Source organism: Patiria miniata, unplaced genomic scaffold (genome assembly GCF_015706575.1).
Source record: "Patiria miniata isolate m_02_andy unplaced genomic scaffold, ASM1570657v1 HiC_scaffold_25, whole genome shotgun sequence".
Classification (NCBI taxonomy): Eukaryota; Metazoa; Echinodermata; class Asteroidea; order Valvatida; family Asterinidae; genus Patiria; species Patiria miniata.
The window spans coordinates 8503531-8528058 of NW_024037064.1; the positions used below are offsets into that span (position 1 = coordinate 8503531).

Genomic DNA, 24528 nt, shown 5'->3' on the forward strand with positions numbered 1-24528 from the left:
GCACATTGCTAATTTAGGTGCAAATAAAGCTCTTGGGTACAGTTGGATTTGTGCGAAAAAGTTTCTTAAACAAACAAAAAAGTTTTTATACATTTATAAAGGGAAAATTACAGTTGACAAGAGGTTTGATTTAAACTGAAACTAAACGAATATTTAAGTCTAGAAATTGCCCTTTACCTTAATGTCTAAGACAACTTGTCTTTTTAACTGTTGCAGGAATGAAATAAGGTAAATCTTTCCCTTAATGTATCCAACATATAATTTTGTGCGCATAAATTACTCAGATGTGCATAAATTTGACCCTTATTGCCTTTTTGGCTGGACAGTGAATAAAATACATTAACACTTAATTAAATGATACATTAAAATTTCTGGGTTGATCACAAAACACAAGTCTAAGGGAATTAAAAAGTTTGTATTAAGCAGTTTCTACTTGTTGACCAAATGATATTAAAATATAACGCAGTTTAACCAGACAATTTTCAAATATACCGTACTACATGTGAATGCGATGAGCACCAACAGTTATGACTATTTTTGTTGTTGTTGGTAACACAAGTATTCTAAAGGCCTTAAATAGTTTGCAATCAAATAAGTAGGGGTATATCAATATCTTCAGATAAATACCAGCCTTTTTTAGTCCCGTTGAAAGTTATAAAGTTTTTTCTAATAATTATATTATATAACTTGTTATTCTATACACACTTCTTTAAAATAAAAACCTAGTTTTAAGTAAAATACACTGATCACTCGCTTTATTTAAATTCATTTCAGCTCGGTTAAATTTCATAGAAATGGCATATTTAACTTGTAATACCTTCTAATTTTAATTAGAATACCCGTCGTAAGTTGTATACACAATACACTGATAATTGGCAAGATTAAGATGTACACAAATTTACAATTCACATTCTTTTTGACTATAAATTGTCCATTTTGTGAGAGCATGATACAACTATTTCAATTAAACTAATTTAAAATTAAAGAATCTGTCTTGTTCTGAATTTTCAAAATTTATGAAGATCGACATCCACAATTTCTCAATTCTGTTATTATACCTTACATAATTCTACTGAACTTCATTACATACATTTAGACTGGTCGGTCTGTCCCATACGCCGTACGCAACACGGACATCTTTATCGGCAACAGCACACCGTTTTGCATGTTTTAATTAAACGTCGCGAGAACGCATATCCTTCGAAATAACATCAACTTAAGAATAGAAAACTATAAACTCATATGTTGATATTTCAGGACTTTTAATCTGAAGGGCCCATGTAATATAACCCCATCCTATACAATTAAAATTATTTTTCAGTCTTCATATTGCCGTTTTTGTAATGCAAAACCTGTGGTGACATTTTAGCTAGAAATTTTAATCTTACTATACCAAGTGTTTCAGGGTTTGCTTTTTTTATTGTAAATTATCTGTGTTTTGTGTTACAGTACATCTTGCAAGCCAATAAATAAGACACATTTGATATCACAACTTGCAGAAAACCATTTATTAAATGCCGACTGTGTGCCTGAAATAACATTGAAACACTAGTGGAAAAACTGCACTGCACAAACATTCAGAATAAAACTCTTTATAAAACTCTGAATAAACTTTTCTTTATTCATTTTAACTTCATTATTTTCATTGCATCGCCTTGATTGTATTATGTGATTGCATTGGGAAACAATATCCTTACAAAATATTAAAAAATAACTAGAGTTATAAAAGGAGAATCTATTAATTAATTTTGTATATGTTCTAGTATAGCAACTTATACAATTAAGCATCTTTAAAAATTCAGAAGATCAAAATTGTAGATAAATTAAAGTTGTAATGTGGAATAGACGAAGTTACATGTAATTTAACAAAGTGACAGCTTGACTATAAAGTAATGTACAGTATTAAAAAGCCCCCCAAAAAAGCTGTGAGCCCTTAATTAAGGCATTCATGAGCTGCCTACTCCCTTCTGGTATTTCTAGCACCTACTGCCGAGATGATGCCCAAATTGATCCACATTAGCATGGCAAAGGGAGTGTCCACTGGGCATCACAATTTCTCCATACTGTCTGTCCTACATTATGTCATGGAGAGAGCATTTCAGCCTCATTGAACAGTGTGAAACAACACGGGAGGAGAATTTGTGAGTACATTGAGCCCAATTCAATTGCCACCTTCAGGATTGGGACCTTCACGATTTCAAAGGACGCAGCTACAACGTGGTTGATGCCTTCGGTATATAGCCACAATACCACACATGTCTGACCACGGAGCACATCAGCCAGCACATCAAAACTCTCGATTATTGCAGAGGTGGGAAGACCGCAAAGCCCAGAAAATATCCCTTGTGACATAGGACAGAATCAATGAACAACTCTCAGTCACATACAAGTATGGCCCAAGCCAGGAATCGAATCCAGGCCACAGATGTGAGAGGCGATTAACGTATCAGGCACCCATGGCACTGTTAGGATCTTCTCCCTGATGACGAGATTTCATCACCCTCTCCTCCACGCAAGATCGAAGGGGGAGCTATTCTGCCTGACTTGAAATAATGGCAAAAGAGGTGCTGACCACCAGACAGATGCTGGCCCAGACGGGCGATGCTGCACTTGCAGCTCTCACTAAGGATGCTCTCCAAAGACTGATGTATAAAGCCTATGACTGGAATATCCATAGTGAGCTCTGTCTCACCATCAGGCTGAAGACCACCATCTGGCTGAAGACCACAATCAGGCTGAAGACCAACATCAGAGTTCAGGAGGCCAGCCCTGTCCATCCAGATAGGCTACTACACTTTGGAAGTGGTGGACTGCATCACCCACCTCAGATCGACTATCCCCAGCCATTTGCTTTTTGGATACAGTATTTAGGCAGCGTCCATAATCCAGGCTGTCCAAAGTGTGAACAAACTGAGGGGAAACACACATCTGCTGGGCATGTCCTCATCAGCATGTTGCTCTACAGCTGTGAGACACTGACCACTTTAATGTTGCAAGAGAACTGCCCCCAAGCTGCGCAGCATGGCAATCTCTTTCCAGAGCAATATGAAAGGCACAGTCATGTGTGATGGATCCCTGTTTGTGACATTACCAATCACAAGAGGTGTTAAACAAAGCTTTGTAGGCATCTACATGCACACTTTTAAATGTGGATCTTCTCCCTGCTGACGAGTCGCGCCTTCACCCACTACTCTGATGGCATCTACAAGCACATCAGATGGGAAGCTCCTCGGCCTGGCTTGACCGTGGTCCAAACAAATGAAGGAGGTGCTTCTAAGACAGCTGTTTGCAGATCCCACTGGGCTTGCAGCTCAAACTGGATAAGGTCTCATGTCTTCATCATCAGGGAGCTTGATTTCAGAACTGTATTGTACACTAAGATCGGTGTTCTGGAAGCCAGCCTTCCCTGTCGGTCCAGATAAATGACTGTCGCATGGAGGTTAAAAAGCTTCACCTGCTTACGATCGACTGTCTCCAGCAATCTGACTTTGGTACACAGATAGGGAGAGATGCATTTGAAAGGCACTAACCACATGTCCACAAGAGTGAGAAAAACCAAAAGATGTGCATCAACCAGGTATCCCAGCACAGAGCAGTAAAACACCGATGTACTACATGCAATGCGAGCGTGAGCAGTCATCTAGCAGGATCAAAGTCCATACAGCGACATATTTTGCCATACTGCAATCCCTGGCATGTTCTTCCTCCTGACTCAGTATTGCCTATAGCTGGCTGGGACATGATCGACAGACAGAAACAGTTGCATGGAGGATATCCTCATGGCCCACCCACCACTGGCACCCACACCATACGACATCTGGCTTTTCCCAAGGACAAATGCAAGAAGGACATGAAAGCCTGCAGCATCAAACCCAACAGTTGGGAGGCTGACGAACGGTCTGCCTTGAGACAAAATGTACATGAGGGTATCAATTAGGTGGACAAGGAACCAGCTTGAGAATGGGGTCCACTGCCAGCATCGAGCCAAATACATCTCCACCTAGATATCCTCAGCTGCTCCAGGTGCAACACCAACTGCCACCCTTGTATAAAGCATCTCCACCAACAACACTTTTATTTGGAAACCAGACCTTAAGGTGAACTGTTAAATCACTTGCGTAGATGAGGAATCAGCTTAAGACGAAGGTCCACATGCCAGCAACAGGGCAAAGTCTGTAGCTCCACCACAGATATCCATCAAGTTTAAAACCCACTGCCACTCCTGTAAAATCTTCTACAACCACAACACATGCATGTTTGCAGAATTGTCTTGAGAGACTGTTATTGGGAGGATGAGGAACCAGCTTCAGAAGAGGGTCCACTGCCAACAACGAGCCAAATGCCTTTCCGCCCCCAGATATCCTCAGCTGCTCCAGGTGCAACACCAACTGCCACCCTTGTACATCTTCAACCACAACACGGATGTTAGTGGAAACCAGACCTCAGGATGAACTCTGCAAATTTGTGCAACTGTTATATCTATTGGGTAGAATACGGAATCAGCTTGAGAGAAAGATCCACCAGCCTGAAACGAGGCAAATGCCTTTCCCCAGATATCCAGGTGAAACCAACTGCCACTCCTGTATGAGCTTCTACGACCACAACACGTATGTTTGCAGAAACCAGACCTCTGGGTGAACACAGCAGCATCTTGTGAGATGGGAGAAGTTAACTGATAGAAGGGAAACCCACCAGATGACTCAACTCTACAAGATCATCACTCACACCATTGACATTGATGCTTCAGACTATCTTCAACCAAAACACAGAGATCCAGGAGGGGGAACAACAACCAATTCAACATAGTACAAACATCCTCAACTGCATTCAAGAACTCATTTTTTCCCAAGGACAATTATATTATGGAATGACCTGAACCAGCACATCACTGAAGGCTCTTTGATGCACAAGACCTTTAGGGACAACTACTACAACCACATCATGACCGAGACCTAGGTGCCGACACCTCCCCAAGACCTCCTAGTCAAGATTCCTAGATAGAGGATGTTTCAGGAGGAAACCAACCAAGTACAAGTAAGTAAGCCGCTTCATCTGCTCCACGGATAATGCCAGCTACCTCTCCTGTAGGTGCTGCGGAAATCAGACCTCAGAGTACATGTGATTGTCAAAACTGACATTAGGAATGAGAAACTAAACATTCTTTCATTAAGCCTGCTTGCAGTTCTGGAACTTGATGCAGACGTTCATCAGAAGGAATTTCAGGATGAGGGATTTTTCACCAATTTTGATGTCATTGTTGCGGCACTTTTAGGGCATTTCAGCATCCGTCCGTGTAATTAGTCAAAGAAAACCTGAAATATAAAAACAAATACATGTATGACCTGCATTGAATGAAACAATTGTTAACAATTTTCATTTGTCCATGTTGTAAGAAACGGTACGATAAAATGCTCAAAAGACAGAATCAAACTCTATGGTATAAAGTATGGATGAGGCAAAAATTGTTTTGATTGGAGGGTAGATACATAGGCCTACGTAGCTAAAAAATGTAACAACAGTTTATTTCTAATTTTTTCCAAAATCAAGATAACTATAGGGAGGGAAAGGTATTAACTTAAACACAAATTGAATTTGGATGAGGAGTAAAACATGATCAAGACATGAGTCAAAGTGTTTTCCTGAACATATTTGAGGGGAAATGAGACATTTTGAACCATAAAATCATGTAGATATAAACCCACTTACATGTATGCCTATCAGCACAAAATTGTAATAATATAATTAAAAAATTATAAATGAAAGAGTTTTGTAACAGAATCATGGTGATATACCCATCTACATTTATGCCTATTTAAATAGCACACAATTTTAATGGTATCACAAAAAACTTTAATTCTAAACTGAAAGACTTCTGTACATCATGTACATGTACATGTAGTTAAAGCCATCTACATTGATGCCTGCAGTTTATAGCAGAGCGTTAATTGTTAATGGTACAAGAACAACTTTATAAATGAAAGACTTGTGAAAAAGATTGTAGTTAAACCTTCTACATTGATGCCCGCAGTTTACAGCACAGCATTAATTGTTAGTATCACAAGAAAAGTTTAAAAAGAATGATGTTGTTAAAGCCATCTACATTTATGCCTGCAGTTAATAGCAGAACATTAATTGATGTTACAAGAAAAACTATGTAAATGAGCTAGACCGAGTTCTGTAAAATAATCATGTTGTTAAACCTATCTACATTTATATATGCCTATCACCACACAATTTTAATAATTTATTAAAAAATGTAAATGAAAGAATTTTGTTAAAGAATTATGTACATAGTTAAACCCATCTACATTTATGCCTGCAGTTTGTAACATTAATTGTTAATGGTACAAGAATTTTTAGATAAATGAAAAAGTTCTGTAAAAGAATCAATACACATTCCCAAATCATGACTGTGTTAAACATAGTACATTGTAAATAAAATTGAGAAACGCATTTAGATTTGTGTTTATAAAACTGTTTATCTTGAAACTATTCTGTCACCTATAGACATACCCATAAAACTACATGAATAAATAAAGCAACCTACGTGTACATGTATCATATACAATGTATTACAACAACCAATTGCATGTACTTTGCAGTTTGCACCCTCTAAAGTGAACACAAATTTGAACTTACCTCATGTTGTGTATTCCTCACTTCTGTGGCGTTGATCCCAATGGACATTAAGATGACAAAATGGCAAGATGGTTTTATAAACAGTCTCACAAAACAAAAAAAATTTGCAAGGTAAACAAAGTCGCGTTCCATCTCCGAAAAGTGCATTTTGCTTATACGGCAGCACGGTAATGGCAGTCACGGTAATGGCGGTCAATGTAATGAAGTTCAGTGCTATAAATTTTTACCAATTGTATACATTACAAAAAAAATCTTCAAAAAACATACATGTACATTTTTACACTACAATTTCATCGTGTACTTAGAGACCATTTATGTAAATAATTTCATGCCAAGATGTGCATAACTCACATACGCGTAATTTGTTATCTATTGGGACGTTATTGGGCACTGTCTTAATCTCTTCTCAATATTTGTAGGGCCGACCTGTAGCCTCGGTAGGTTTAGCTGTCCATTGGAAGGCGCCTTTACTTCACTATTCTTGCGGTGGTGAGGAAGCTTATAATGCAGATAAAGGAGAAAGTCGAGAACTTGAAATTAGCTCATGCACTTTTAAACATTCTAGTGTTTCATTTAATAGGAGTTGTGAGATTAGTGGTAATAAGCAGCTGAATTGTGAAGTGTTAAGTGTGAAATTGAGCAAGCTTTTTTTTTTTCATTTGGAATTTTTTGAACAATACATACAAGTTTTTGAGACATTGAACAAAATTATACAGTGTTGCACACACAATTTGAAATTGTTTGCATCTCAAAATTACTTCAGCTTTCACAGAGCTGGCTCGTGTGTGCACAAAATGAAAGCACTTTTTGAAGTAGACATCTAATATTGGAAAATCCCCCCTCCCCCAAATGGATGTGGATAAGGTCTACAAAAAAATAGTTACCTGTATCAACTTAGTCATAAAACTAGACCGGAAGGTATTTAGGCTAAGAGTTTACACAATAGTGCCCTCTGGTGTCCTACCCGTAGTGCCCTGCGCTCTTCCTCAATTGTCATTCGATTGCAAGCGACAATAGCCGTAGCTCATTGAGAAAATCCTGCTGTGTGGAGGTACTGAGTGACAGCACCCAGCACGTGGAGAAAACCTCAGCTGGGCTGGAACAGAATGTCCCCTCTATGCGGTAGTACACTAGCTGGTGAACCAAGAGTCTGTTTAGCCTTGGGAACCATGATTGACGGGGCCAGAAGGGAGCTATGAGGAGGACGTTGCAGTCGTCCTGCTCCAGTTTAGTTAGTACCCGAGGTATGAGGGAGAATGAGGGGGGGGGGGTGTAGGCAAGCAGCCCATCCCACCTTATCACCAGTGCATCTGTCTGCCACGCTCGGGGGTCGGTGATCCTCGTGCTGTAGACTGGTGGTAATTGTTCAGCACAGCAAGCAGATCAACGTGGTCGGCCGATCAGCAGAGTGACTGAGCGATCTGCGGGTGTGTATTCAGCGTCCACTCTGTTGAGAGGATCCGGTAGCCCACTGCATAGGCCGTCAGCAGTGACGTTCTCGTTGCTCCTTCTCCTTGGATTGCTGAAAGCGCAACATTGTCGCGCATGGAGGAGTTCATGTGAGCGCACACAGTTGGGCCGACTGTGTGCCCCCTTGGTGGTTGATGTAAGCCACTACTGTGGCATTGGCACATCGAACCATGACCGCCCAGGCCCGTCACTGATAACTGAAAACGTAGATATACTTAGAGACTGCCAATATCGAGTATGTTTATGTGACTTGAGTGGTGTTCAGGTCCCCATCGACTTGGCACGGGTGGAGGGTGGCCCCCCAGCCAAAAAGTGACGCGTCTGTCAAGACAGTCAGAACAGTGATGGATGGGGTCTGCGAAAGGCACAAGTCTCTTGAGGTTGGCAATGTTGAGCCACCACCGGAGGTGTGGTATCAGCCAGGGTATGTGGTGCTGGCTGGGCCGGTAGGAGGACAGTAAAAATCTACGACGTCAATGATGCTGGCCGCGAGGTCAAGCAACCTGTCCAGGCAGGCTTGGGCTGGAGTCACAGTTGCCAGACTTATGCTGGGCCATAGTTGCCGGAAGTTACAAGGACATGCACTGTCTAAGGTTCGAGATGCGTTCCATTGTGGGGCGGGCCAGTTCCTTCCGGAGGTCGTGTGACGCTCCCAGGAAAACTGGGGACTGGCAGAAGTGGGTGGGTCTTCTCTGTGTTGATGATAAATCCAAGGTCCGACGTGAGGTGCCATGTAAGGTTGAGCACAGCAACCTTGGATTCCCGAGCTAGATCCACGATGATGCAGTTGTCAAGGTATATGAAGATCAGCACTGGGGCACTTTCGCAACTTGGCCCCGATTGTCTTCACTATTTGTGTAAAGACTTAGGGCAAGGTGGAAAGGTCAAATGGGAGCACCATGCATTCATAGTGGATATTGTTTTATTGGAACCGAAGGAAGGCCAAATGTTGGAATGCCAAAAGCTGCTGCCTGATAGGGACGTATGTAGTGATAGGAATGCGTCATCCAGGTCTAGGCTTGGCCCCCCATGCTTGGGTGTAGATTGACTTGAGGATAATCTCGAGTGTCCATACAGAAGTGCTTTGGACGAATACATCTGTTCATAAGTTCAGGATGGGGCACCATATGCCGGTCTCCTTCTTGGGCACCAAGTAGAAAGTCGACAATTAGTCAGATCCCTTCCCCCCAAAGTTGAGTAGGCGCAATATGTCAGTTTCTCAAGAAGGGAGTTGATCTCCACAGTGCAGTGCCTTGTTGGGTCTGACTGGATTGGAGTCAGCCGAACGGGCATGTTCGACAGGGGGGGGGGGGGAGGTTCTAGAGCATTAACTGCAACTGATTAAATTGAGCACCCACCGGTCGGATGTAATTAAAGCCCACGACCCCAGGCTGTCATGAGTCGGTCAAGTAATTTAGCCAGCACCCAGGGTTGAGGTTGCCCAGGTCCACACTCGTGTAAATTGATGGAGCGACGACTGAAGACTGTGGTCTAGGCAGGGTAAAGCAGCATCAACATGTTCACCTGAACTGCAGTGTCATCCTCACAACCGAAAGCCTAATACTCGGTGAGGAAAAGAAGGAGGAGGCCGAGCGCATGCCATGGCGGGAGGCAGAGTCCACTTTTTTAGAGGGTCCTGATCAAGCTTGCCCCAGGTCGTATCTGAAAATCCTTTCAGATGCTATTGTCCCTTCATCTGCCAACAGCTTGTCTTTGGCTGCCTCGGAGAGGGGAGGTGTGGTAAAAAAAAAATCAAAATCCCTGGAGAAACAAAATAAGGCATATTCCAATCTGGGGAATGGTTGTCATTGGTCACGAGACATAACATTGTGAATGCGATCCAAACACACCTGATCTAAGGGAAGGATCGGGAACAACTTCTTGTTTTTCAACCCATCCTGAGCTTGAATGATGAATGTTCAGGCTGGGGGGGGGGGGGTAATCAGCAGCGATAGCTGTAACACCCAAATCGAGTCCCTTTGCACCAAACAGAGTTCCTTTTTAAGCAATGGACACCCGCTTCATGTTGATCACCACCTCAACGTCCTCAGATGAACCATTGGAATGCGAGGGTTGAGTTGACATCAGCGAACGAGAGCAGTTTGACATGCTTGGAGGGGCAGGCTGCCGTGGGCCACGGGACTGTGGCTGGGCAACATCCAGAGACAATAGACATAGACGGACGTAATAAGCTCAATGCAGATGGGGACTCGGGATCACGGCTAACCATGTGTGAGGTATGTCCCTATGTCACTGAGCCACCCAACCGTGCCCAGTGACTGAGGGCATCGGAGCGTGGCTCACCACTTCAGACGGTCTATCAAAGATGCCCTGCTGGTGGTTAGTAGATATGACCGATAATGAAGCTGAACTTGATTGAAAGGCTTGCATAACTCCAGTTAACTTCATTTCTCAGGAGAGTGAGTCCTCACCCCAACAGTGTTTGCCCCGATGGGATCGGTCTGACGAGTCCTCCGAGCTTGAAGAACAACAAGCGCGATCGTCGACCCACCTTATTCTTCTTACCCTTTTTTTCTAGAACGACCTTCGGATACATCCGTTGAAATTTCGGATGATGCTGAGGGCACCGGGACCCTGAACTATGGATAAAATGCAATGACGAGAGCGTTCCCTCGGCACGGGATATAATAGAGCCGGGCAGTCCAGGGTTCCCCACTCTGCATCCATAATGTCTGGCCTATGGGTAGAACACCAGAGGGTGCTATTGTATAAACTCTTAGCATAAATGCCTGCCGGTCTAGGGAGATAAGTAGGTTGCCCTAAAGGTAAGTTGAGTGAAGTAGACAAAGTAGTTTAAAATTGCAAATTGAAATGTTTTCAGCAGATTTGTTTTGAAGACGTTCTATAAGACTGAGGGATGAGTTGGTGATGACTCAGTGGTCAGTGGTGAGCTGCACGGTGGAGTTTGATTGGTAAAGAATGTGATTCAGACTGAGTAGTGACAAGTGAGAGATGACTCAGTGGTCAGTGGCGAGGTGAATGGTATATTTGATTGGTGAGGTGATGAAGACCGAGTTGTGTGAATAGAAACGACTCAGTGGTCAGTGCATGGTGAGCTGAATGGAGAGCTGAGTGAGTGTTGACTCAGTGGTTAGTGGTGAGCTGTGAAGAGGTTGATTGGTGAGGTGATGAAGACTAAGCAATATGGGTGATGGTTGAGTGAGTGTTGACTTGGTGGCAAGAGGTGAGCTGTGGTGAGGTTGATTGGTGCGGTGATGACGACTAAGCGATATGAGTGATGAGTGAGTGATGACTCAGTGGTCAGTGGTGAGCTGTGGTGAAGTTGATTGGTGAGGTGATGAAGACTGAGTGATGAAGACTAAGCGATATGAGTGATGGTCAATTGAGTGTTGACTCAGTGGTCAGCTGCGGTGAGGTTGATTGGTGAGGTGATGAAGACTAAGTAATATGAGTGGTGAGTTAGTGATGACTCAGTGGTCAGTGGTGATCGAGTTGTGGTGAAGTTGATTGGTGAGGTGATGAAGACTGAGTGATGAAGACTAAGCGATATGAGTGATGGTCAATTGAGTGTTGACTCAGTGGTCAGCTGCGGTGAGGTTGATTGGTGAGGTAATGAAGACTAAGTGATATGAGTGATGGTCGAGTGAGTGTTGACTCAGTGGTCAGTGGTGAGCTGAATAGTGAGGTTGATTGGTGAGGAGATGAAGACTGAGTGATAACAAGCGAGTGTTGACTCAGTGGTCAATTGTGAGCCCAATGTACTGGTGTGAGGTTTATTTGCGAGGTGATGAAGTGACAGCTGAAGTGGGACAAAATTTAAGTATATCATAAAGTGCAACCAGCACATCACCCTTGAGAGAGTGGTCTGTGGTGAGGTGAATGGTAAAGGGAATATGAAGTAGGGTATGAAGGAAAATTGTAAGGTGAATTATGATGTAAAATGTGAATTACGTTTTTACTGCAGTGACAAAAGTTAGGTGAGACCTAATTATGTTGCATATTAGGTGAGGCCAATGTGGAAGTCAGTGATGTGGGTGTGCATGGTGAAAATGAAGTGAAAGGGAAAGAGTTATGGCCGAAAAATTAGTTTCCCTACCCTATTCTGACAGCCCCTACCCTTATTTTTATATGAAAAATGAGGAAAAAAACACACAAACCATCGATTTTTACCTTTTACCCATGACAATACTCGCAGACGCCTCTAGATGATCGTTAAAAAAAAATTCCCTACCTACCTACCCTAATTTTGAGGGCCACGTTATCAAAATAACCCATTGAATAACGATCTAGTTAATTCTGCTGTTCTGAGAAACTTTCAATGTCAAACGACAAATAAGACTTGGAATGTATGGGTTAACAATCCTGTGGATGATCAAGTTCATATGATCTGTAGAAAACAATACACTCTGAAAAGGCACACTGCTTGGTTGTATAACAAGGAAACGCTATGTAATGTATTAACGTTGAGCACAATTTGAACAGTCATGAAGAATAATAATTATACAGGAAAGATAAATGTTAAAAACTTAAAAAGTAATGTTGATAATTAAAGAATGCTACACGTTATTAACTAAAAATTAAGGCAAATTGGTAATGATAATATGTAAAAATAAAATGCCACTGTGTGTTGTGTATGCATGATTAAACAAGGAAAAGCTGTTAGTAATATATTATTAATGTTGAGCACAATTAAACTACATTTTTTTGTACATAGGAGGGTTAACAGTTATACAGAAGTGATAAATGTTAAAATATTGAAAATGCAATGCTAATAATATTAAAGGTTAATAATGAAATTAAGACAAATTTGCAATAATAAGATCTCATTATTAAAAAATGGTGCAACTCCGTACAAGGTGAGTGATGTTCAGCTGGCTGTTCAGTTGTGAGCTTAAATGTGAGGCAAGTGCATGGTTACACAAAGGTGACACCTGAAGTGAATATTGAAGTGAAGAAGTCAATTAATGGAGAAATGAGGTGAATTGAAGCATATAGTGACAGAGTTTAATGTACACAAATTACTTGAGCATCGGAGAAATGTGAAGTAAAAATTCAAATTAGAAGTTCAACCTAAATGAGAAATAACAAAGAAAAGAGCTGTGTGAAGAGAAAAGTGTGGTGAATAAAGTTAGTCTGATGCTCGCCTTAAAAATATCAAAACCTATGTACAATTACTTGAGCTTTACTGGTATTTCTTTAGGTCCTCAACATCACTCTGCTTTAATCCTTTATTTACTATACTTATAATTCATGTTTTAACTTACGGTTTGTATCCAATAGGTAAAGAACACACCCGTGTCCTCCCAATAACTGTTGCTCATCGTGCAGGAAACCGGTGATTCTGATGCAAATCAAATGCGACTCCCTGGGATGGTTATATCTGGTGAATTAACAGAAGAGATTCATTATAATAATAATAAATAATAATAATACCGAAGTCTTATATAGCGCACATATCTACCAACAATTAGGTACTCAAGGCGCTAGAAATTATGTCTATTATTAGAGACAGGTAAATGAAGTACATGAGAAATATGAGAACCATTATGTAGCACCTTAATGGTATACAAGGTGCTGCGGCGCATTAAGCAGCCACTGCCAGAAACACCGGGGCAAACCCCTTCTCTTAGCGATAAGTGTTACTGGGTTCTTTAACGTGCATTACACAACACACGGGACCTACAGCTTTACGTCCCATCCGAAGGACGAAGCAATAATGGTAAAGTGCCTTGCTCAAGAGCACAAGCACCATGTTCCCATGGTCAGGATTCGAACCCATGTACCACGGTACACGAGTCGAACACCGTAACCATTGGACCACAGCACCCCATTATTCATGGAAGTCATGGGTGCAAACCATGTAAACAGGCCAATACATGCATGTTCCTGAGTCTTTGAGCAAGACATATATGTAGTCACAATTGTAATTTATCAAAACGAAACCACAGATAATGGCTTGATCGAAGCTGCAATCACTATTATTAAACCTCCTGCTGCTTAAAAAGGTCACAGAGGGTGAACATTTCCTTCCTCTTCCCCTGGCATACTCTTAACAAACCAATGGGTCACTTGACCAATATTGACCCAAGTAATAACAAGGTTTAGAATGCACGTTTCCATAGTTTTTATTATTAAAAAAGATAATCAGGTAGAGAGGGAGAAGTGCATGTTGCTTCTCATCAGCAACCCCACACACCTGAAGCGTCAAAGAAGGAAACATGAAACAATCCAGAGACAAAAATGAAAATAAATAATAAGTAATGAGTAGCAAGAAATAAAATCATTTCAACAAGTGACAGTAGTGTTAAGGATAATCATTTGGAGGACTTTGCAAAGAAACCGCCACAATTTTTTGCTTGGAGCGTCACAAGTTCACCAAAAGCTTAAATTTCTTGATCCATCATTGAGTGTCTCTCATACCTGGTGAACGTTGGAAGCGAAAGGTGCTGTTGTCTTCTCAGAGGTGAAAGGTCAAAGATGAAGATCTCAGTGTGTCAGATGTTTCTCAAACGCTATGGCCCAGACTGCTCGCCCTATGATGCTGCCATAGTTATCTGGTAATTAACAAGAGAGCTTCGTCATTTGCCAAACTCTTAGGTGGAAACCAAAGTAAATATGCTTGTTTCCTTGGGCAAGACACATACATATAGTTGCATTTATGTCTCACCAAGAACAAATGAATGAATACCAAAAATTACATCAATGACCACATACAATGGCTGAACCCAACTGCAATAATTTACTAATTGTTAAAGTTGATGGACCAACACCCAATATTTTTATTGGAGCACAATTTGTTCTGGCCTAAATAACTGTTCAAATCTCGTGAGCGTCTCTCATACCTTTTGGTGAATGTCGGAAGCAACGGATACCATCATCTTCTCAGAGGTGAAAACTGAAGACCTTGGCGTGCTACTTGTTTCTCAATGTTATGGCCGAGTTATGAAAGCTGACTCAAGAGCTGAAGTGAATGTTGGGATGATGGAAAAGGGGAGACAAAGTTTGAAGCACTTTAAATTTTTTTTTACTTTCACCTTATTTAAAGATCTTCTCCGTGATTTTTGAAGTTTTAACCCGAAAAATAGATTTTTTTTTTCAATTGATATTTTCCAAAAAGTTATTAATTTATGAGGGGCAATTCCACGGTCACTCACGTTACATTTTTGATGTACTTTTTGAGTTTCCTTGGGCTGTAATTACCTTACTGAAAAGGTTTAATAACTGTTATCCCCATGTTAGATAGATTAGACCTAAACCTACCTAAGCACCAAAGATGACATCCAGAAAAATGTGTTATGTATGATAAACAAGACGCACAAAATTGGTTACTCACGTTGCGAAAATGTAACGTGAGTTGAGATGAATGGAGAAAGGGAGACAAAGTTTAAACTTCTTTTTAATTTACCTTATTAAGATAAATTATTTCCCAGTGCTTTTTAAAAGTTTCCAGCAAGGTCATACATGTGCTTTGTAGAAAATAATATACAAGCACAATGTATGGTTGTATAACAAACAAAATATAGGAGTAATGTATTAATAATGTGGAGCACAAATTATACAATGAGGAGAATTAATAGTTATACATGTACTTACATGTACTTGAAGTCACGTGGCCACTTCAAGATGTCTGTAGGCTAGTTGATCTTGGGCTAGGGTGAGGAGGTCGTCCAGTGGGCACCTCGCTGCGACTTGAGATGCCCAGGTGATGTGGGGGCGTCAGGGGGGGGGGGGGGGGGGTGCGACGCCAGCTCTCTGGGGCTGGCTGGGATGCTGCACTCGGAACACGCTTTGCCGAGACTCTGTCGCCGGATCGCGCAACATGTCCCAGTAGTCACAGTCTGCTTCTCAGAGTGGTGGTGGACAGGGGTGTGGGGGCACCCGCTCTAGCATAGACCTCGTCGTTGGTGATGTGGTGGCACCAGTAGGTTCCAAGGATGTAGCGTAGGCAAGACTGGTGGTAGGCATCAAGGCAGCGATTGGTTGTGGTGGAGGGGACCATGATTCGCAGCCGTAGAGGAGAACAGGGAGGACGTAGGTGTTCAGGATGCAAATTTTGGTGGTTGTGCAGATTTTGCTGCTTCGTCATACACGGGTGAAATGACCGAAGGTTCTTCTGGCCAGTTGAAGGCGGCAATCTGATGAGCAATCAGATTCCACTGCAACCACTTCAACCTGCTTGGTGTTGATATTGATCTACTGAACTTTTGTCTTGATTCAGCTAATGGTGAGACCCAGGGGCGAGGCTTCCTCATCGAGAATCTCCAGAGCCTCAACCAAGATGTCCAGCAGCATGGCAAACAGCACAACATCATCCGCATAGCATATGTCGGTGAGTTGGTAGTGGTAGTCAACGCCAAGTTTTGGGGGCAGCGTTCCATCAAGCTGTCCAGGCAGTAGTCGACCGCAACATTGAAGAGGATTGGTGCGGCAACACAGCCCTGTCTGACTCCTGATGCACATGTAGTTGGTAAGGGATCCGATATGCCACCCTCAGCTTGCACCCTGCAGAAAGTGTTGGTTTAGAGGTCCCGCAGGAAACGGATGTACTTAAAAGGGACTCTGATACCCTGGAGAAAGAGCCAGAGGACGTTTCTATCCAGGGAATCAAAGGCTGCCTTAAGATCTATGTAGACTGTGTGTACAGCGGCTGGCAATATGACCTCCATTATTGTGCCAGGACTCCCAGCCCTAGGATGCAGTCTGTGGTGGAGCAATTTGTGGCGTGAAGCTGGCTTGTTGAGGGCGACGTTTGGCAAACTTTGGCTAGCAGTAGAGGTTGGATTCGTCTGAGAATGATGGTCACGATAACCTTAGAGAGCACAGAGAGCAATGTGATGAGACGATAGCTCGAAGTATTTTGCTGGTCTTCCTTGTTCTTGTAGAATGAGTGTATGACTTTCCTTCCACTCGGCCATGACTCACTCTTCTTTCCAGAAATGGCAGCACAGCTGTTGTAGCCGAGGATCGATCAGATCAATTGCCGCCTTCATTAGCATTTTGCCAGAAATGCTGTTGGCGCCTGGGGCTCTACCGGTTGGGAGCTTCCTAATGGCGTCTGCGATATCATTTAGTGAGGGTGGTACAAGCAAAATGGAGTCATCCACAATACCTGAATTGGCAAACATCTGCAGCCTGTAAGATGGAGGTGAAGGCTTGCAGAGGACAATGGAGTAGAGTTGACAGCAGCATTGTAGCTTGGCTGAGGCTTTGTATTAAAGCTGGGTGCCATCGCCAGGGAGCAGGGGGACAATTGGTGTAGAGTGCCAGCCTGGTAGACCTCCTTGGTGGACTTATAAGCTGGTCGAAGATTCCCCGACTGAAAGCTATCTTCAGCTGTGTTAACTTCGTCTTCGTCTTCTTTACCTGCTCAGCTTGCAGTAGACTTCCATAGATCTATGATGTCTGGTTTGCCGGCAGCGGTCTACAAGGACCGTGGGAGCATCTGATATCCAAGGCTTCTTCCTATTAAAGGAGGGTGTACTCCAAGCACTTCTGATGCCACTGGATAAGGGTTGCGTGAATCTGGTCCCAGTCATCCTCGAGACTCTGGGGCAGCAAAGCGATTAGAGACATCGGCTGAGTAGCGGTGGGCGTAGAGTGGGTTGAGGAGCTTGTCAACATTGGGAGGACGTCAAGAGGTGGTGCCTGGAGGAGTGTTCGTGCAGAGGTGAAGATGAGGGGGGGGGGCAGCAAGGAGACAACGTTGCCCAGCCAGCGCTGCGAAAAATCCCGATAATCGGAGGTGACCCTCCATGTTCTGCTGACCAGGATGTGATCGATTGTCGCAGTGCCGGTGTTACTGTACCAGGTGGTCGATGGATCTGCCGGTGCTGGAACCAGGTGCCCAGGATCTTCAGGTTGTGCTTGGCGCAAACCTCGAGCATGCGATGCTTTTGTTGCTGGTGGTGGAGGCGACAGTGGGGTGTGGTCAGATGATGTGCCCAAAACCAAAGCAATCTGGGCCAATACAATAGTAGCATGCCGGGAGATGTTTCTGAGCTTGTAGCAAGTGTCCTTGGTTTCGTCTTCGGTGATGTCCGTAGGGGCCTAGCACGAGAAGATGGAGACATAACCATGGGAGTAGTTTATGACGGGCATAGAGCATATGTGGGCCGAGAGGTTTCCATGTGATAATAGACGCCACTTGACGGAGATGGATGGCCATACTCCCTGAATATGCAGGTGGTCGTGGCCTGTTGCGCACCCTAGTCCACATAACTTCCTGAAGTCCAGCGATGGAGATATCCAGATGGAAAAGTTTGGCAGGGAAGAGCCAAGAGTGGCCAGGTGTGTTCAGGGTTAGAATGTTCCAGGTTGCAAGTCAAATGGGTTGACGCGTTAGGTTGATGAGTGACAGCATTGCGGATTGGACATCAGGGGACCCCTTCCTTGCGGGTTTGGGGGAGGCTTCACATTACAGCAACCTGTGTGCGGTCGAGTATCGGTAGGTAGTTGCCCGGCCCCGAGGGGCTAAGACATTTTACATCTGAATTTCATAGCAGTTTAGATGACCGGGGGGGAGGGGGGGCAATTGGCGCCAGTTACCACATTAGGATGCCAGGTGGGATCCGGGTGGAGGTCCATGTACCTTAATTCCTTTCCATCGGAGGCTGCCTCAGCCATGACCCCCAATAGTTATACAGGAAAGATTAGTGTTAAAACTTCACAAAGTAATGTTGATAATAAAAGAGCAATGAGCACATGTAACTAACTAAAATTAAGGCAAATTGATAATCAAGCACAGGTTATCTAAAAATGTCACACTCTATAGAAAATATACACTATACAAGCACATTGTGTGGGTGAATGAACAAGGATAAGTGACAGATTTTTCAGGAGGATTAATAAATATGCATATACAGGAACGATAAAAGTGACAAACTTGAATTGCAACATTAAGTATTAAAAAGTGACAATAAGACAACTTAATAATTAAGAACTGATCAAAATGTACAAGGTAAGTGGTGCAGCTGGCTGTTCAGTTTTGAGATTAAATGTGAGGCAAGGAGTTACGCACAAAGTTGACACCTGGAGTGAAAATTGAAGTGAAGAAGTTAATGGAGAAATTGGAGTAAAGTGTGCAATAGAGGATGTACTTGAAAATTAAGGAGACAGTTTTGAAGTAAATAATAAAATTGGAAATAAAGTGACACCTTAAATGAGAGGTACATGTATTATAAAGCCAAGTGCTGCATAAAGCGAAAAGTGAGGTGTCAAGCAAATTTGCCTTGCAGGAAACCAGTGATTCTGATGCAAATCAAATGTCCCCACGTTAGTTATATCTGGTGAATTAACAGAAGAGATTTATTATTTGTTAAGTCATGGGCCCAAACCAGGCAAACAGGTTAATATTCTTGTGTCTTGGGCAAGACATATAGTTGCAGTTGTGTTCCAGCAAAAAGAAAATTAACCCTAACCCCCTGGGCCCTTGTTGCTTACAACCATCCTCAATCCTCCAAAATCCTCCAAAATTTTTCAACTCTGCCTAAATTTTTCAAAATTGTCAGACAGTCCTGCCTCAAAATGCATTCATCCTCAATCCTCCAAAATCCTCCTCATCCCAAAACTTTGCACTCGTGTTTAAATGAAGGATAACCAACGCCAAATCCTTCAAAATCATCAGACAGTCCTGCCTTAAAATGCATTCATCCTCAATCCTCCAAAATCCTCTTGTGCTTCATTTACCATTCATCCTCAATCCTCCAAAATCCTCATGTGCTTCAATCACCATTCATCCTCAATCCTCCAGAATCCTCATTTGATTCAATCACCATTCATCCTCAATCCTCTAGAATCCTCCAAAACCGCCAGGAGGATTTTGGAGGAGTGAGTTAATGTATCATAGATTACAGATAAGCACAGATATTGGCTAGACCCATTACTCTGCAATAATTTGTTAATAATTGTTAAAGTATACATGTATTGTTAGTGTATACATGTAGATGAAGATTGATAATTATACAGGAAAGATAAAGGTTAAACTTCAAAAGGTATCGTTGATAATTACAGAGCGATAAAATCTAATCAATTAAATATTAAGGCGAATGGGTAATTCAGCATCTAGGTTATACAGGCACATTATGAAAATGGATAATAAGCGATGAGTAGTGCATTAATAAATGTGGAGTGCAATTTACGAGGATTGATAAATTTACAGGAGCGATAAACCTGACAACTTGAAAATAACGTTAATTAATTAGCCAGTGATAATGAACTAAAAGTTAAGACAAATTGATAATTATGAACTGGTTATGATACACTTAGTACAAGGTGAGTGGTGACCAGCTGGCTGTTCAGTTGTGAGGTTAAATGTGAGGCAAGTGTACACGTCTATTTTTTTTTTTGTAATTTCGTGTTGGCCTATTTAGATACGCAAATGTGTGCAAACGAACCTGGAATTTACTTGAAAAATAGATGTGTGAGAAATACCGAACTTTTTTTCTATCGCTATAAAGAGGGTGAGTGCTTCTTAAGCATAAATAAACTACAAACAAAGTCTAAATATGAAAATCAAGACTTGACAAAGTTCTATTCGGGTACATGTTCCAAGTGTGGCCTTTATTTACGGAGGTCTGCTAGTAAATTGGCCACATTTTTGTGGGGCTAGTATGTGGATATACTACAAATGTTTCCACATTTATTTCTTTATACAAACGACAAGGTTGTTTTTAAGGTTTCTATGTTCCTGACATGGCAGGTATAATGTCAAAATCCTCCGTATCCCTAAAAACAAAACTGAACTCACCCGGCCAAGCCTGGTTGAATGCACATGTACACACATCTCCGCCATTGCTGCCACGTTCGTTTTAACTTTTGTCCATTCAAGATTTTCGCGGCTCCAAAAACATCATTATAGTACTCCGTAGGCAACAAATTCTAAGCTAAAATGTTTCTTGGAGTGTTGGAGAACAACATTCTCTGGTTACTATGACAGGATGCACAGGTTAAAAGGAGATATTTCAGGCTTAAAAACGCTTCATCTATCCCGCAAATAAAACCACGACGACCAGTACCAGACCGAGGAAGTGCGCATGCGCACGCGCGTGAAATTTAGTCAGGTGGCATATGGTCGGAATCGTGACCGACTGGTCCAAAGCACCAAACTTGGCAGATAGATTCTTATAGCCCTAGAGAAGATATTTAGAAGGGGTGACACCTGAAATTCTTTTGGGAAGGGTGCCTTATTTGCATAAATCGTTAATCCCTGCCGTGTAATATATTTATTCCCATATTTGGGTATATTTTTATATTTTTATTTTTTGAAAAGTGTATTTTGGTGATTCTACTTGCATATTCTTACTTCAAAACATTTTGTAAAACATATAAGTGACTGAATAATTAGGAGGACATAGTAAAGAACCAAAATTGCTACTATTTTACCCTAAAGTTACGCGCATTTACCTTTTCCTCAGATATCATCAACTAGTCTCGCCGAACGTGGGTATTGATGAGCTTCAAATTAACAAAGTTACTTACTGGCAAAGTTACCATAACAAAAATAAGTGGGAAATCAAGTGAAAATTGATAACATCGTGATGTTTAGCCCAAAAGACCAAAAAAGGGGAGAAAATGTGGTGTCCGTAAATTGGGCTAATACGGGAAGGGTAACGTGGGGACTTAAACAAGTTCAACAAAATCCCCCTAAATAAGAGATTATTATTGTTTACAATAATTTTGTCTACGCCAAAACGTTTTCTCAACAATAATTAGGGGAATTTCCTTGAACTTGTTCCAGTGTTCCATGTTAGGCAACCCTTCACCTACTTGTTAGCCTAATTTATGGACACCTCGTTTTTCCCAGTTTTTGTTTTCTGGGCTTAATATCACAATGTTATCATTGTTCACATGATTTTGCATAAGGTTTTAATAGGGTAGCTGTACCAGTAAGCTACTTGGTGAATTTGAAGTTCATCAATGCTAATGTTTGGCAAGACTAATTGATGATATCTGGAGACAAGGTAAATGTGCGCAATTTTAGGGCATAATAGTAGCCATTTTGGATCGTTACTATGTCCTCATAACTATTCAGTCACTTATATGCTTTGGAAAATGTTATTTAAGTAAAGATATGTAACTAGAATCCCCAAAATACACTTTTCAAAAAAATAAAAAATGGAAATATACCCAAATATGGGAATAAATATATTACACGACAGGGATTAACGATTTATGCAAATTAGGCACCCTTCCCAAAAGAATTTCAGGTGTCACCCCTTCTAAATATCTTCTCTAGGTCTATAAGAATATATCTGCCAAGTTTGGTGCTTTGGACCAGTCGGTCACGATCTTGACGAAAATTAGATCTAAGCCACCTGACTTATGTGCGGTGCATGCTGTTTTGCGCAAAGCGGGGGGGGGGGGGTCAATTTTCAAAATGGGGGAATAAAAAGAGTTGTAGAGATATTTCAACTGGATATTTCAGATACCAATCAATCTCACTATTATTTTACAAGAAGACACTATACATATAGGTGCCGTTTGTTTGGTTCATTAGGTGCTGCATATGGTGTCCACAAACTAATTATTACAATTCAAGCTATAGCTATCAAAAAGTTAACCCCAACCCCCCCCCCCCCCCAAAAAAAATAATAAATGAGGCAAATGTAATAAGGGGTAACACTGTAAGCGTTGTGAATTAGTTTACTAATAGCAGCGTTCTTAAATGCTGATTATTATTATTATTACTAATCAAAAGCTATAGAATTTACCCCCCAACCCCACCCCACCCCACCTCCCCCCCCCCTCAAAACAAATTGCTTCGCAAGATTAATATCAAGAGTTTAAAATACATTTTGTAATAATAACAAATCGATGTCAGATATGCCCGGAAATGGCGACGCTGACTTTCCGGCACCCGGAAGAACGTAGGCTGGGTCACGTGGGTTTGCAAGAGAGCCCTATTAGTTTAAAGTTTCATTTCAATTAAAAAAAAAAAATTGTGAATCATGTGTCACTTCATGTACTTCTGATGATGTCGGGTATTAAAATCATGTGAACCCGCCTACTCTTGCTGCTTATTTATACCTCTGGTTCTTTTCAGAACCATTCTCTTAGTTGAGAAATTATTCGCATGGTGTTTTCGCAAACCTTTCATTATTTAGTATTTCCACCATGCAAAGCCTCAAATCTTACTTATGCTTATTATTGGTTGAGTGGATACATTTTAGTTATTCCAATAGCAATGTGTTATATCATGTTTCCGTCTAACTGAACTGAAACTTTGACTGAATTACACACCTTGCCCGATTTGCTTGGTATAGAAAAAGTGGGTTAGGCCCCTATGTGGTTAAAGGGAATATATAACATTTGCAAACATCGAAAAATAAAACTACCAAGTTTTTACGAAATACCTTGCTATGATGTTGGTAAATGACAGTCTAAAGCATCCTGTAAAATTATGGCACCTGGTGTGAAGTCATTTTCAAGAAAATGGTATTTTTGTATACATTTCTAACAGTGGTCGGCTGACCACCGTTGAAAAAACCCAACTATTTAGCAACTACTGCTCAAAATTCACCATTTCTTCAGTCCAAATTTTGTTTGCTTATTGGTTTCATGTTCATGAACGGGTGCAGGTCAGCTAAACTGGTTCCCTTACCTTACAATTTTCCGGCATCTATAAATGGATCCATTTTATCTTTAGTGGAGTCAGGGAACCAGACTACTGGAACATTTTTGTTTTTCTTGGTTTTTCCAGCATTTTCGAACACAAAACTTCAAACATGTCAGTGTAACAATATTTTATCTATTATACTAACCCTCAAATAGTTCATTTCTGAAAATTACAGCAAAAGCCAATGATGTACATTCCCCAAGTATCAATCCCGAACCAAAATACGGTTATAATTAGTTTATACCCACAACTTCGTCAAATTAGGGTGTTTTGGTGTTCACCTGTACCTGTGCTTATGTTCAATTTGTTGTTTGATAAATGCAATAGTCTTAGGAATTGAAGTTTGGCAAAGGTAGAGTCAAAAGGCTTCATCAATTTAGCTAGGTATACAACCACTTTCCTAGGCATATGCAACCTCAATAAAACGAATTTCAAAACATAATTTCCGACACAATGTACACTTTATTTGCTAAAACTATCATCATTTACGATTATTACACATAATTTGAAGAGTACACATTAACAACTAATACTGTAAAGAACACATTTTTTACCTCCAATGTATTCTGACAACACAATTTTAGATAAAAAAAAATTGCCATAAAGAATTTAAATTAATTGTGGCCCACAGGCTACATAGGCTATTCACCAAATACACAAATAAATGTCAGGTATATCAGTAATAAAGATTTGTCCAATCACAACAAATGAATGTGACCATCTAATTAGTGACTTAAAAGATCAAAAACAAATTTCTTCAAGTTTATAATGGTGTCGGAAATATATGAATTTTATAGATTATACAGCAGGATCAGCAGTATCCT

General features: G+C 41.3%; 1 long non-coding RNA gene across 1 annotated transcript; it reads right to left on the reverse strand.

The window, feature by feature from the left end:
- Window positions 1–12924: 12924 nt before the first annotated feature.
- Window positions 12925–18067, reverse strand: LOC119732951. Its single transcript, XR_005271659.1, has 4 exons — window positions 15685–18067; window positions 14934–15052; window positions 14512–14645; window positions 12925–13471 (listed from the first exon to the last, which is right to left on the reverse strand). It is a non-coding gene; the product is annotated as an uncharacterized LOC119732951 (long non-coding RNA).
- Between the last annotated feature and the right edge of the window lie 6461 nt (window positions 18068–24528).